A 14,486-nucleotide genomic window follows, 5' to 3' on the forward strand; every position below is an offset into this window, starting at 1 on the left:
GGCACCCCAGTCCATAGTGCAATTATAATGCACCCAACTGTCAGGTGGGAGACATCTTCAAAAGACATCACCAGGATGGAATGCCGGACAGTTAACCTTGGTGGGAAACTCCCTTCCTCCACATGCGCAATAAGATGGTCAGGTCAGCGTCTAGAATCTTCCTCCAGCACATTATGATTCCCCTCCCAAATACCATGCCCCTCATTTCCCATTTTCTCAAATAGATTAAAGGAAAATTATCTGAACAGTTTTGACACTCTTTTTTCCAAGTCAGGTATGGAGAACCAAGGGACAGATACTCTGAAGGGAGGAATGGAGGAAGAGTGCCCTACCTCTAGGTTTCTCAAGAGTAATAAGGTCTGGCAGACATGGAGTTAATGGATGGAGGGCATTAAAGATGAGAATCAGTAGTTTAACCTGAACATACAGTATGTAAAGGAGGCCTTAAGATGCTTATCTGGAAATGACGCTGACTTCACAAATCCCTTTCTGGATTTCCCTTTCTTTCACTGTCTTTGCTTCATTTGGGGGGGATGGCCTCATATTCTCTCTGGAATGTGTTTATTGCTTGCCATTTGGAATGCAAATTTATACATTTTAGAGCTATGTCATGTTTTTCTTAAGGTGTGCCAACCAGACCTGCATATAAGCACACACGTTCCTCATTTATTCCTATTCCTTGTTTCTTGGTTTTCAGATCACTCCATGAGAGCACCTGTCCTCTACTACCAGGGCAGCAAAATTTATTCAGGGGCCTTTGCTGAAGGACTCTTGAAAACCTTTTGATGTTGTTGTCTCTTTAATAATGCTTTCCATACTTTATCCTGGGACATCTTATGGACACCTATATTTTGCCATTTTTACACTCAGGAATACCAAGTATTTTGGCTGAAGGAAGGTCCTTTTGGTCAACGAGAGAAGCCAAGAACAATGAGTTCAGTAGAAGAAATTCAAAATATTCAAACTTTGTTTAGCTATCAGCATTCATTTGTAACTTTCAAGGTAAGGTGAGCTAATACTTCAAAATATGAACTCTTAACTTTGAAAATGCAAAAGCCCTTCAATTTCTCAGCTTCTTAATCATTTAAAAACAATACAATCACCAAAGTTTATGTTGCAATGAAGGAGTCAGCTATTAAATGGTTGCAAGATTTTTTTCTTGTGTCTTCTGAGCAGCGAAGAGTTGGTAGCAGAGATACCAATTCGCACCTATTTGGTAGAACCGGTTCGTCAAATCTACCGGACCGGTTGGAAGAGGTTGCACCAGTGGACCCGGAAAGCAGGCCACACCTGTAGAAGAGATTCCAAAATTTTTTGAAACTCACCACTGCTAAAGGGTTAGAGGTGCAAGGATCTTGTAACTTGACAGCTTTAAGACTTGCATGCTTCAATGCCAAAGTTTCTGAATAGCTACTTGGACCGACCTAAGTACTAATTCATAATTTCATATCCGGTCACATGGGCAGCAGGCCACTCCCATCCTGTCACATGGGTGGCAAGCCACACTCACAGAGTAGGTTCGAACAATTTTTGAAACCCACCACTGGTTGGTTGGGCTGATTAAACATGTGCAGCCCTCTTGATTCCTTCTTTGGTTAAACCACACAAATAGATTCTGGGATTGTTGGATGTGAACTGAGAGGAAAGCCATGGCTTTTTTTCTTGCTGTTTCTTCCTAGATCATTTCAACTGCCTGTGAGCTGGGTGTCTTCAATCTTTTGAGAGAGTCAGGGGAACAGCTGTCTTCTAAAACTATTGCAGAACACTTGAGCACCAGCCCCATAGGGATGCAGATGCTGCTGGAAGCCTGTGTGGGGTTAAAGCTCCTAACACTGGAGTGGAAAGATGGCAAAGGTAATCTTGTGAGAAGCAGGGTGCAACTGGAATGGCCAACAATTATTCCATAATAGTAGGCAATATGTGGCTGCACCTGTTGAGCTTGACAGATCCAAGAGTTTGCAGAAGGGGGGCTTCCAGAAATTACAGGCCAGAAAGCTGGTCCTGAATGGATAAGACCACGAACAATGCAAGTGCCGACCGAAAAATCCACTAAATCTGAAAAATCCATTTCACTCTGGTCACAAAGACATCCTGGAATAAACAAAGCCACAGCGATTTTCCTTGCCGTGGTGATTTCATTCTTGGAAAGTCATATAGTAAAACATTGGCATGTTGAGTTGGTGTCCCTGGTTATTTCAAAACAAAACAAAACCAACATTGCTTCCAAACCATGAGTATTACTATTGGCCTGAACTGATTTCCAAAACGAAATTATATCCAAATCCTGAATCAGATGAAATGTGGAGGGGGAAAAACAGCCATTGCACTTGGCCAAATGACAGGTCCTTGCAGATTGTGTGGCAAGGTTTTTCAGAAGAGGTTTACTATTGCCTCCTTGAGAGAAAATGACCAGCCCAAAAAGCTCGCTTTGTGTCTAATGTGACACAGGATTTATAGTCTCCAAGAAATTTAGCATCATACCTTAACCACTACATCAAACTGGCTCTCATATTATTATGATATGCTTGAGATAAATACAGCATAATCTGTTTTTAAAGAAGTAGACTAAGACAGTATAGTGAATTGAAAGATAGTTTACATGCAATGATACCAGTATTATTTTTTTTTAGATCTTTATGGAAACACAGACTTTACCAATCTCTACGTGGTCAAATCAAGCCCAAAGTTTCAGTATCAAACCATAACATTCCATTCTGAAGTTGTGTATCCATCAATGCAATATTTGTCTGATGCTGTAAGGTAAACAAATCCATCAGGGGGCTAGTAAACCAGAATAAATAACATTAGAGCATGAAAAATCATCCTAATACCAGAATTATTAGATCCTTGTCCACAAGAAACTAAGGAAATTTCACATTCTGAATGTTGAATATAACATTAACAGAGATATTTCCTTAATTGCAATGGCACTGGATTATTATCACTGAATTTTCCTGTTCAGATAAAAGGAAATTATTTCATATTTTCCTTCTTTTTAAAAAAATCAAGGACCATGTTCTGCCTTTCTGGGTTGTTTTAGAGTCTCTCTCCTCCCATTTCAAAACATGAGATATACACTATTGTTGTAAGGTCCTACATAGGCACATCTGTTATTATTTCCTCACACCTTTAATCAGATCTCAGTTAATTAGTATTAAAATATTCAATAGCAGCATTAACAGAATCAGGTTGATCATGAATGCTCTTATAAAAATTATGTTGAGCTGTATCTGATTATTCCTTGGGTTGGAGACTCACAAATCTCAGATCTATGGAGAACAGGTACCCAAACAGTGAGAAAAAAGAAAAAAATATCAGAAGAAAATTGTTGTTCAATAACAATTGGTTTCTTATTTCTTCATAAAAATGTGTTTCCTTTTGCCCACAAAACTATGACCATCTTCATATAGTCACCATATCCTGAACTGACTTAAGGAGTTATTATCCTTTAATGGTACAATTAAAGACATTATTAGTTTTTAGTAAGGAAATTATTTATTAATCCTTATTAAATTGGAATTCTCTAAATCATATATGCCAAAATGAAAATTCAACAGCAGTAAATTACAGACAGCCATTATGTCGCTCCTCAGAATTTCCCCTCTATTGTAATTGGTACCAACATTAAAAGGTTTTACACAAGAGAAACTGGAACAGAAACCCAAACTCTAATAATAAAAGCAAGAAAAGAGTTATTTAGAGTTATGCCATGGAGTCATTTCGTTAAGAAGAAGAACTGAGATTAAAGTTTATGACTGATCAGTAACCTTTTGTAAATAGGAAGAGTTACTGGCTTGAATGATGCCTTCAGATGTACGTTATGGAATGTAACAATGTTCAGCTAATTTTTCAAAGAATAGTGGTGTATTTTAATAAGCTGCTTTTTATATATAAGCATTTGGGTGTTAACACAATTTTTAAAATGTGAAAATGTCATCATATTCCCTGTTACAAGTTCAAGCAGCAATTAGACTGGAATTTCCATCACTAAGTGGTGCTGTCATAAAGTGTGCTGTCAGGTGACCCTGTTGCTTAGCAACTGTCATTCTAGCAATCTTGGTTGTCATTGTTATATGAGGATTGTATAGATCATTGAGCAAGAGCCTCATGTGAATGTGACTACCAACTTCCAGTCATAAATACCGTTCATTCACTACTGTTGAAACTATGAATGGTTGCTAAACAAATTGTTGCAACCTGAGGACTATCTGTATATCACTCCAGTCTTCATCAGGTAGACCTTCCCTGTCTTGTATGCTAACTACTAGAATGACAATCCCCACCATATTAAAACTCTACAGGTTTTAGAAACCACTTGATTTAGGAATACTCTATTTGCCTTCAAGGACTGCAAGGAGATCAACTCAGTCAATCTTAAAGATAATCAACTCTGACTGTTCTTTGGAAGATCAGATACTGAACCTCAAATATTCTGTCCACCAAAGGAAAAGAAAGGCCTCACTGGAAAAGACAGAGATGCTGCAAAAGCTGAAAGCAAAAAGAGAAGGGGATAGTAGATGAGATGGTTAGATAGTAGCAGCATAATGAATATGAGTTTGGGCAAACTGAGAGAGATGGTGGAGCATAGGGTCACCAGTTATGCTATGGGGTTGTAAAGAATCAGACACAAACTAGTAAATGAGCAAGTATTTGAGCTACTCTATCCAATGTAAATCTTAAGACAAAAATATTTCAGGGGCTTTTTTTTAACCTACAAATCCATCAACAGTGAATTCATAAACCTGCTGAATTGGGATTACATCTGAATCTTGCTTTAAACCTAAATTATTAAATTAACTTTTATTAAAATAGAGAAAACTAAGGATTTGTAGCTGGTAATTTTTTTAAAAAGACAGCAGTATAGAAGTGAGTTGGGTTCATTGCCTTCATCCAGGGAGTTTCTTCAACTAAGCAACCTAAACTACCAGCCAGGTGTTCTTTATGGCTTATTTCATGATAGAGTTGCATAAGACCGTACTGCACTTGAGAGAGTAAAGTAGTACTGGCTTAATAAGGAAACCTTTATAATAAAATCTGATCTGATCTTTGAAAATCCTGCAAATTCAGGATTTACTTCTATGCAGCAGAAAATGCTAGGAGGATTGTCTTGTTTTTTTCTAACTTTTAAAAAATTCTTTTAGGAAAGGAAGAAATCAGATTCCATCAATATATGGCTCTTCTTCAAACAAAACTTATGAAGTCATGTACAGGTAACATTATAATTTTAGAGAATGGTCATTAGAGTAATTATTTTGTGGTCAACTAATCAATATGATTAATCTTCACACTGCCATAATTTTCTCTATCTTATGATCCTGACTCATCACCATATTCAACTTCTCTTTTATGGCACTGGAATATTGTTGGGGCACATCTAATTGACCAGGTGTTTCTTTTTTTATACAAAGCGCAGGTCTGTAGTTAGAGCACCTACGCGAATCTGCTTTATTTCCAGAATATTGTAGGACTGTTTCCATGTATCACATGCAGATTTTTCCAAATTCTGTTCAACATCATTTAAGTGATGCTGTAATAAGAGTTCCTTTAATTCAAACATAAATAGATACGTTAAAAACAATAACAACAATAGCATTATATATATTTAGAGATGTTTATTTTAATTCTAGATCAAAGGAAGAGTTACAAAGCTTCTCCAAATGCATGAATGAACTCTGGTCTGTGCTAGGAAGAGAAGTGCTTTCTGCCTTTGACCTGTCCCAGTTCCCACTCATTTGCGATCTGGGTGGTAAGTTCAGCCAGCGCTTTGCCATCTTCTTCACTTGTTGGGCCAATGGATGGGTTCTTAGCTTCTCTTACAATTTTTTTCATCTGCATTTGGAAAAGGAGAAATCCTTAGGAGATCAAAAACCACTTTGGAATGTCTATAGTAGACTCTGAGGAATAGTCCTGTTTTAAATGATTAACTGCCACTCTGACCTGATAAGGTATAACAGAGTGGAGAAATTGGCAGAGGTGTTTGAAAAGAGACAGTTCTGAAAAGAAAACAAGTCATCTACTCCTCCCCTTTTCCAGTGGTGATCAAAGATGGGAAGGAACTGAAATCAGAGAATAGCAGGCTGATGAGTAAAGGACCTTTAAACTGGACTGCCTGAGAACATTGGCAAAAGACCATGCCTGACGATGATGTGGGATTTGATGCCCTTTGAGATTCAATCTGCAACAAATGCCAATGTTTTTTGACATTTTGAATATTCAGTGCATTCAGCCTAAGGACTTTTTGTAGCCTGGAAGGACCACATGAAAGTTGAGAACCAATTGACTCGATCTCTGATCTTTTTCTTTATTCGTATTTGTTTACCATGATATGAGGAACATATCAAATTTGAAAGAAGTTTGTCTAATTTTTGAAATTATTAGATTCCAATTAATCTGATGTGCAGCTATAGAGAAATAATAAGCAGGTAACCTTAGAGGGGAAAGCTGGGCATGTACAAATTTTTGTTCTACACTTACTTAATTACATTTTATGCTGTCTTTAAGGAAACACTGGTGGTTTAGCTAAAGAATTGATTTAACTCTACCCAAAATGTACTGTGACCATTTTTGACCTCCCTGAAGTAGTGGAAGCCTCCAAGAACCATTGTTTGTCTTTGGAAGAGACCGGGATCATTTTCCATGCAGGTAAAATATGCAATGTTTTACTTGTGGATTGAACTCAGGTCTTGACAATCACAAGAAACTTTTACAGAATGGATTCTGTGGTTTGAAAGGGAGAACAGATTATTCTGTCGCAATAATCTGAAAGACATGGTGCTAAATGAGATTTTACTTTTGTAGGTGATATTTTTAGAGATCCCATTCCTGAAGCAGACCTGTACATTTTGGCCAGGATTCTGCATGACTGGCCAGATGAGAGATGTTCACAACTGCTTCATAAAGTGTACCAGGCCTGCAAACCCGGTAAGTGTTCTTTAATAACAGAAAGTTAAATCTGCCAAGGAACTGTCAAAGTTCATACATGGCTCAAGTTTTGAACTCTCCTAAATCTAGTGTCATTTCAAATTCACCATCCAGTTTTCCTGGGCATTCAACTGGCATCTTAGAATAACTCATTCAGCTGCAATGCTGAAAAAAGTGCGATTCCAGAGTGATTCTTCCAGCTGTCTCTGCTCTATAACCCAAAGGGCCTGTGTTGTGCAGATCAGATTCATTCATAGTTTGGTGGCTGTGTTACCAACTAATAAGACCTCCTATTGTGACCCTGTGATTCTTTACTATTTCTTAGCCTCTATTGGCTTGATATATGTTAGTAAAAACCCAGAAGCGGCTAATTCTGGCTGCACAAGTTCAAGCCTTAATAACTAATACATACAGAGCCACAATTGAGAAGACAGTAACAAATAGCAAATGCTACCTCTGCAAAGAAGGTGAAGAAACAATGAACCACCTGGTTAGCTGCTGCAAGAAGATTGTACAGACTGACTACAAACAACAGTTGGACTTCAGTTCTTCCATGGAATGCAATGCTAACAAACCCAAGCCTGGCACTGGGACTTTGTGTATATATTGCCCAATCATGGGTGATGGGCTGAATATATACACAAAGAAAGAACAGAGACTACTAAAAGCATGCCATTAATTGCAATTCCACTTCTTCATTAAAAAAACAATGTATGGAGAGCAGAGTGTCACAGGGGTGCTTTTTTCAAGAGGCAACTGGACTTTCTGGTTTTTCTTTAAAGATGTTTTGCTTCTCATCCAAGAAGCTTCGTCCGCTCTGACTGGATGGTGGGAAACAGAAGGATTTATACTTTTTGCACAGTTGGTCATTTATATTCTTTTCATTCTTTATTGCACCTGCCACATACCAGTTGAAAGCAAAAATAGTACCAATATTAATAGGCATCTGAGGTACAATCCCAAAACATTTGAAGCCCCACTTGAACAGAATCAGCATTGACAAAATCACCATCAGACAATTGCAAAAGGGAACTTTACTTGGAAGCAGCTTTAGTGCCATCAAATAACATATCAAATAACAATATCAGCCTATCCCAGGTGCTTAGTGGATAATAGATGCATAAAAATGCCAAATCTAGTCTAACATCTGCTGACTGCGGAGCCAACCACTGCAAAACAATTGAATATCATTAAAGACATACAAGTTAAAAATTTGATTTCTAAAAATAGAAGAATGAAGAATGACGAATGATTCATCACATAAAATTTGGGTATTTTCAAAATATGTAATGTTTATCGGGCTGTTGAAATAAATAATATATATTTTGAAACAGGTGGTGGTGTCTTAATAGTGGAAATGCTTCTTGATGAAGACAGAAGAGGGCCTTTAGCTGCCCACATCTATTCCTTGTTAATGTTGCTCTATCTTGAAGGAAAAGAACGGTCAACAACTTAGTTTAATGTGCTCCTCCGCAAGGTTGGTTTCCAAGAAGTTGAATTAAAGAAAGGAAACCTCTTTCATATTATTCTAGGAAGAAAATAATGTTGCCCCTGATTCCTTCCTGTTGAACGTTTAAGAGGAAATTGCAGTAATCAATTTCTTGCTTTGTTAATTACAGGTATATTCTATTCTTTTTCCATGGCCACAGATTACATAGGTGATCCTTTTCTTATCACAATATGGTTTCACCATAACTAGGGATCCCCACAATGGCTGCAAAAGTCCTGAGAACCAATTCTGCACAATAAAGAGATAGATGAAACTCTTATCAAATGAGAGAAAAAAACAATCTCTTTAAAGATCTTCAGTTCTTCCCATTTTTACATACTAATACAATCTTCTTATACACATTAAAGAAACAACAGGGTACCAGAGAAAATCTGAAAGGTCAGGATCAGGACTCCAAAACACACCTATTGCTTTGCTAATTCAGTATTTTTAGCCCTTCTAAAAAGCAATTAAGCCCTAGAAATTCTGCAACACAGACAGGACGCCATAGGTGCAAACAACATAAATAAAAAATATTAACTGTACGATTGCAAGCCTAGCCACAAGGAAATTAATAATTAGTGGTGGGAACTCAAGGTTTTTAGAGAATGGCTATGGTAAAATAACAACTTCAGAAACAATATCTCATTCTTTCTATCCTAGTTATGTATTTCAATATATCTGTATTAAACCAATCAGTAATATAATCTTATCAATGCTGTATCCTATTAATAATGATTAATTGTAAAGAGGGCTTATAATTTCATCACTATTTCAACTTGTTTATTTTCTATCACTGTCAATAAACTAATTTGCACATTGTGCTAATGCTTTAATTGTGTCCTGGTCTCTGGTTCAAATATACTATACCCCTATTATATTCTCAGAGAAGAGCTATTCCACAAACAAATCTCATCCAATATTCCAGTTCTCCAGATACAGAAGCCAAGTTCAGAAACTCTGTGACTTTGTTATGAGACTATTTATTCTCATTCTTTGCTTTCTGATCATAACTAGGTAGCAAACCAGAAAAAGATAAATGTAATTAGAATTGCCTTGAGTTGGATTCTAGCCTTATACCAGGTCATATGAATCTAATCCTGCTAACTGATTTTCCCATTATTTGGGGTACTTTCCAGTCTATAGACTTGAAGATGTTCCAGTCCCAGATAACTTATTTTGGGGGGAAAGTGTTAAGATGATACCTTTACAGCTTTATGTATAACAGCTGAATGGCTGGAATTTAAAGCTATTTAAAGTGACGAGGACTGTATAATGTAAAGAACCCGCTTTAATCACATTAATAGATAACCTACATCTGAAACTGGGTCCTTAGAAATTTTGACTGGACCATATCAAAGGACACCACATGATATATGAAGAGCTGTGGTACATATAGCAGTGACTCATATGTTAGCTCTAAAAATGTTAATTGTGATCTTGATGGACCTTTTTACATATTGAGTTGCAAGAATTTGGATTCATTTGTTTGGCACAAGACCAATATGGTTCCCAGGTTAGTGTCCCTCTGATGAAGTCATACAAAGGATGGGATATGATCAAGTGAAAAGGTCTTTGAAGAAGAGAATCCTTAACACAGAACAGTAGCAAGATATTAGAACCAAGGTATCTTTTTGCCACCAATCTATTGTCAGTACTTATCAAAATATAGATACCACAAATTGACATTGGCTAGATTCAACACACTCTCTTTAGAAGTCATTGATGGTAAATAATAAAAAAAATCCTTGTCACAAATGACTTTCCTCCTGTGACTCTCATGGCATAGAGGTTGCACAGCATGTTCTGTTGCATTTTAATGTCTTGAACTTTGACAATGTATTAATTTGGCCCCTCATATATGTACATCCAGGAGAAAATGTTCATTGAGAGTTCTCTTAACCCCTAATGGACCATAAGATTACTATTATTCATAATGTAATCTTATCCTGTTATTTATTGCCTGGATCCTTCCTTCCTTTTCTCCTCCTCTTCTTCTTCCTTTTTTTGTTAATTCTGGATACTATCCAAATTCCTTCCCCATTTTTCCATTTCTGCTGCTGACCAAGCATGATCCGAATTCTTGGCCTCCAGCAGTCAATTGGAGTAAGTTAGGGAGCATTGCTAATTGATTCACCATTGTCATTTTGTCTGTTGGGGATAAGAATCTGGCTACGGATTTTCAACTGCTCCCTTAAATCCATTTGCATGCTATTCTTTCCCAGAAAGGTCATCCTGACATTCAGGAAGATCTTAAAAGTCACCAGAATTTCAGACTCCCACATATAAAACTGCATCATCCCCAGTTCCTGCTTTATGAATATGGTATCATTTACTATGCTTCACACTTATGTTTATTTTCCCACCCTTAAATGAGGGTCTGCAGATAGGGAGAAACAGAAGTACCGCCTGAAAAGTTGAAGCCGTTCTCTGGTTTTTTGCTGCCATCAAGCGGTCATCCAAATGTCTGCACCCCAGATCTGGGAATGGAAACGATGCATTGTTAGAATACCATAAAACTAAAGTAAAAATAATGTTTCATTGTCCGGATGCAAAAAAATTAATTCTGTTGGGTGTCCTTATGTATTTAGATGAAACTTGAAATAAGGGTAGGCTGAGTTAAATAGTGTATTTTAGAAGCTTATAATGCATGAACATGGAATTTAAATTCTGCATGCCTAATCTCATGGAACTTTTTGCATAAGAAAAACTACAATAAATATTATCATGATTCAGATAGGTTGTGTTTCATAAACACACTAGTAACGTGATAGTGAGCCTATGTCACGTGTGCCACAGATGGCATGCAGAGCCCTCTCTGCAGGCACTCGAGCCATTGCCCCAGCTCAGTTCTACCACGCATGTGCGCACCTCCTCCCGGCCAGCTGCTTTTTGGATCTCTGCAAGCGGGGGTGGGGTGCATGCAGGGGATGGACACATATGCACAGGAGGGGATAGGGCGCACAAGACAATCATACGCACATGTGGGAGGTGACAGACACATGCAGGGGGTCACATGCGGGGTGGGCAGCAGCATGCATGCATGCATGGGGATGGGGATAGCGGGGGGCACACATGCACATGGGGGCTGCATGTGCATGTGTGGGGGTAGGGGCCACATGGGCATTGAATTATGGGTGTGCATGTGCTTTTGGCACACAGTGACAAAAATGTTAGCCATCACTGCACTAGTGTATTGTTATTGTTTTGCTGTTGAGTTGCTTTGCTCTTTAATTGGCAGAAATAAACATATTTATAAAAATATTCAGAAAATATTTCTGCATGAAATGTTGTTTAGCTAACAATCTAATAAATACATATTAGGACGATAAGTCTTCCTGAGTAACCTACTGATGTCCAGTGAAGCAAGTCTGCTCAGAAGACAGCAAAGACTCTTGCAGCTATTTAACAAATAAATACATATTTGAGACTATTACTCACTTTACCTTGAAAGTTACAAATGAATGCTGGAACCAAAACAATGTTTACATATTCATTAAAATTTAGTAAATCTGGTGCCATTTCTATCAGAATAGAGCTGGGAGGTCCCTGTAGGTCTTCTAGCCCCCCCCCCCGTCCCCTGGCCGCTGAAGCAGGAGATAGGTAGCTGTCCAGTATTTTCTTAAAAACCTCTAGTGATGAAGCATTCACCACCTCTGAAGATAAACTGTTCCGCTGATTAATTGTCCTCACTGTTAGGAACTTACTCCTTAGTTCTAGATTGCTTCTCTCCTTGATTAGTTTCCATCCATTGTTTGTTGTCCTGCATGTCACTCCTAGTCCTTCTTTTCTTTAGACTGACCATACCAAATTCCTGCAACTATGCTTCATATGTTTTTGTCTCCAGCCCCTTAATCAGTTTAATTGCTCTTCATTGCCCTTTTTCCAAAGTCTCAACATTTTTCTGTAATTGGTGACTAAAACTGGGTACAGTACTCCAGGTGTGGTCTTACTAAGGATTTGTAAAACGATACCAATACTTCATGTGATGTTGATTCTATGCCTCTGTTTATATAACCAGGGATTGTTTTAGCTTTTTTGGCTGCTGCTTCACACCACTGGCTCATGTTTAAGGGATCATCCACTAGGACTCCAAGGTCCCTCTCGCAGTTACCCCCTTTTGAGCCAGATTTTGCCTAATATGCACTTGGGTTTTCCTGCATAAGTGCAAAACCTTGCTTTTCTCAACATTATATTTCATGTTCAGTGATGTGCAGTCAGGTTAGGCAGGGGAGGCACAGCCTCACCACTATCATCATGAAAAGAAAAAAAATGTAAAAGGAAAAAGGCGAGAGCTGAAGTCAGGCTGAGCTAGTTGCTGCCTCAACGTGGATGACTCTGCTTAACTGTTTAAAAAAGCCTCTAAAAAGTGCCCTCTACAGGAGGAGGCAGGAGAATGATGTGGCTCATCTAGTCTGACTTTAGGCGTTTTATGATCACTCAAGCAGAGTTAAGCAAGGGTTAAAAGCCTACAAATTCCTGACATGGGTGAGGCACTTTGTTCTCCTGTCACCTCCTGTAGAGGGCGCTTTTTTGGAGGCTTTTTTAAACAGTTAAGCAGAGTCATCCATGGTGACTCTGGCAGCAACCAGTTCAGCCTGACCTCAGCTCTTGCCTTTTTCCTTTTACATTTTTTTTCTTTTCATGATGACAGGCAAGAGCAGAGTTGAAATCCTCTCTGAAACAGCTGGAAAAGGTAGGTGTGGGTCGGAGAGAGGGGGAGGAATTCAAACTTCATCCTCCTGGTGCAGGGCTTTGGGCAAAGGCTGGAGGGAAGTGGTCTCCCTCCCCAAGTGTAGTTTGATTGCAGGCACAGCCACGTTGTCTTTTCAAACCTGTAATCAGTGAAGCTGGACTACACCCTTCCGGGGCTGGGGGAAAGTGTGTATGCTCCAGTATGGCTCTTTGACTGGCTTCCTGCCTCCTCCTGTGGTCTCCCTGACTCCCTCCAATCCAACTTTGTGTGTGTGTGTGTGTGTGTGTGTGTGCTTGTTTGAGAGAGAGTTTGTTTGAGTGAGAGAGGGAAGGGAATAGGAGAGAGAGTCCAATCCAACTTCTGTGTCTGTGTGTGAGAGGGGGGGAGGGAGGGAGAGAGGGAGGAAGGAGGGTAAGGGAGAAAAAAAGAAAAAGAAAGAAGGAAACTTATTTCGCAAAGGAGAAAAACAAATGTTGTCACTTTAAATCAGAACTGAGCATGCCTGGCTATGGAATTCTGGGAGTTTAAGTCCACAAGTCTAAAAAAATTTAAAACCCACAACTGTGTCAGTGCCTCACCAGCCATAAACCTCATTGCACGTCACTGTTCATGTTGTTCAATAGGGCCCATTGTTCAAGTCTGTCAAGATCTTTTTGGATCCTGAGCTTGTCTTCTGGGACAAGCTATTCCTGCCAGCTTAGTGTCATCTGCAAATTTGATGAGTTACCCTTCTAATTCCTTATCTAAATCATTTATTAAGATATTGAAGAATACTGGGCCTAAGATAGAATCTTGTGGTATCCCACTGCTCACTTCCCTCCATGTAGATGTAGTACCATTAAGGTAAGGTGACCAGATGTTCCGCATTCAGTGGGACAGTCCCGCTTTCCAATAATTTGTCCCACGTCCCGCGGCATTTTTAAAAAGTCCCGATTTTTGGCAAGTAAATTTTGACAAGTAAATACATCATTTGCTGGACACGGACTGCAGTCTCTGTACTCTGCAGAATGGCCGTGGAATCGTGAACGAAACCCCTCCAGCTAATCGCAAACGGAGACGAACGCTGCCCTATCGTCAATGCTTGTGGGCTTTCCATTGGACTTGGAGGCATCACCACATAGTCTGGTGTTCATCACGCGTTGATGACGTAGGCGGCCGCGCACATGGAAAGTAAATACTGCACAGCATTTCCAACTGCCTTTGTTTGCCGGATACGGACTGCAGTCTGCAGAGCGGCTGCACAATCATGATTGAAACCCCTCCAGCTAAACAGGTGCAGCAGGGCAGGAAAGTGACTAGGTTGAGGGCTTGTGGTGGCTCGGGCTTCCTGGAGCAACTATTTAGAGGGAACATTGCCCACAGATACCTTCGCACAAGTTT

At 39.0% G+C, this 14,486-nt stretch overlaps 1 pseudogene; it reads left to right on the top strand.

Annotated features, from left to right (window-relative positions):
- The first annotated feature begins 930 nt into the window (after nucleotides 1–930).
- On the top strand, nucleotides 931–8,550 carry LOC116514625 (annotated as a pseudogene).
- The last annotated feature ends 5,936 nt before the right edge of the window (nucleotides 8,551–14,486 follow it).

The sequence above is a fragment of the Thamnophis elegans genome, chromosome 11 (assembly GCF_009769535.1).
Source record: "Thamnophis elegans isolate rThaEle1 chromosome 11, rThaEle1.pri, whole genome shotgun sequence".
In the NCBI taxonomy this organism is placed as follows: domain Eukaryota; kingdom Metazoa; phylum Chordata; class Lepidosauria; order Squamata; family Colubridae; genus Thamnophis; species Thamnophis elegans.